This window comes from Berghia stephanieae, chromosome 4, assembly GCF_034508935.2.
Source record: "Berghia stephanieae isolate SIO BIC M18660-M18661 chromosome 4, UCSD_Bste_1.3, whole genome shotgun sequence".
NCBI classification, from domain to species: domain Eukaryota; kingdom Metazoa; phylum Mollusca; class Gastropoda; order Nudibranchia; family Aeolidiidae; genus Berghia; species Berghia stephanieae.
In genome coordinates, this window is record NC_088363.1 from 1,521,958 (window position 1) to 1,524,457 (window position 2,500).

Here is a 2,500-nt window from a genome sequence, read left to right on the forward strand (position 1 = left end):
ACTATACTTACTTATTATTACTACTTACTTATTATTACTTACTTACTACATACTTACACTACTACTTATTTACTTACTTACTTACTTACTTACTTATTACTTACTTACATTACCTACTTACTACTTACTTACTTACTTACTTACTTACTTACTTACTTACTACTTATTAATTACTTACTTACTTAATTACTTACTTACTTATTACTTACTTACTTACTTACTTACTTATTACTTACTACTTACTACTTACTTATTACTACTTACTTACTTACTTACTTACTTACTTCTACTTACTTACTTACTTATTACTTAATTACTTACTAATTACTACTTACTTACTTACTTACATTACTTACTTTATTTACTTACTTACATACTTACTTACTTACTTACATACTTACTTTACTTACTTACTTACTTACTTACTTACTACTACTTACTTACTTACATACTTACTTACTATTACTTACTTACTCTACTTACTTACTTACTTATTAACTTACTACTTATTACTTACTTATACTTACTTACTTCTTACTTACTTATTTATACTTACTTACTACTTACATACTTACTTACTTACATACTTACTTACTTACTTACTACTTACTTACTTACTTACTTACTCACTTACTTACTTACTTACTTACTTACTCACTTACTTACTTATTTACTTACTTAATTACTTACTTACTTACTTACTTACCTTACCTACATACATACTTACTTACTTATTTACTACCTACATACCTACTTACTTACTTACTTACCTACATATTTACTTACTTACCTACATACTTACATACTTACTAACTTAACATACTTACTTACTTACTTACCTACATACTTACTTACTTACTTACTTATTTACTACCTACATACCTACTTACTTACTTACTTACCTACTTACTTACTTACTTACCTACATACTTACTTACTTACTTACCTACATACTTACTTACTTACTTACTTACTTACTTACTTACTTACCTACATACTTACTTACTTACTTACTTACCTACATACTTACTTACTTACTTACTTACTTACTTACTTACTTGCCTACATACTTACTTACTTACTTACTTACCTACATACATACTTACTTACTTACTTACTTACTTACTTGCCTACATACTTACTTACTTACTTACTTACCTACATACTTACTTACTTACTTACTTACTTACTTACTACTCCTTGGTGCTTCATAAACACATAAGGTCGATAGTATGGAGCGTGTGACTTCTGTCCTAAGCCAGCTTCCGGACCTCACCCCAGTGTGGTGAGCAAATGTTAGTAAAAAACCTTCTCCAAGGACTCAACTTTGTAGGGTTCGAACCCTGGTCCTCTGCATGTAAGCGCAATGTTTTATCCACACGGTCATCTCATAGGTACAAATATTATATAACATTATTCTGTTGGGGTTGACAAATTATAATTTGGGTCTACTGGTCTACATGAACCCACGAATCTAAGAACAGAAAAGGGATTCACTCCCTTTCTTTCTGTAACAAAGATTCAATCTTATTGAAGTTACCCCCCCCCCCCCCCCCACCCCCATTCCTCTCTCCCCCCATTCCTCATAGCCCAACAATAAGACCGTGGCCATCGTAAACTCATGACCTATATATCCAACAATGAACGTCCAAACTAGTATTTGAGCCTGTGGCCACAAAATAAAGACAACAATGTGAGTTGTTTACCCAGTTTCAAGCCAATGGAATCATAATTTGTTTCTTGAGCCCTCACTGAATTCAACTCACTTGGCGTACCATAAATCTAAATGACGTCAACTATGGGCTCAGTGGGTTTAGCGTAGCCATCGTTTATCCTGACACTGAAATCCAATAGGACTGGCAGTTTGACGTCATTATTTGGTTTTTGCACCGTCTAGTGAGTTGTCGTTAGTAGAGCTCATGGAAACAAGTTATTTCATTGGCTGAACTATTGAATACAACTCACGATTTGTTTTCTTTTGTGGCAAAAGACTGGCGTTTTGACGTCATTTTTTGGTCAGTATCAGGCCATAACTTTACGAAGGCCACGGTGTCAGGCCATAACTTTACGAAGGCCACGGTTTTAGTGTCAGGTTATAAGTTAACGATGGATATGCCAGGACTCGTATTGTGACGTGAATATCGCCTATGTCTAATAGTCTAATAGGTATGATTTAGTGAGTATAAATCAACAATATTGCTGTCAAAAAACAATAACAAAGAGCTAGCTGAGTGACGTCAATTTCGTTCCATCTATTGGAATATCAGTCCTGTATGTACGAGTAACTATTACTTACGTCACTTCTCAAGGGAGTGAATCAAGAACCAAACGCATTCATTCGATATAAAAGTGTATAATTTACCCTTTGAACTGCAGTAACTGCTAATCAAATAATATTATATCAACACACCACCCAACTTTTCAACATTTGACCCCGGAAATGAAACCCCCGGGGTTGTTTTATGACCCTTGACCTATCATTGTGTCTGATTGTCGTGTT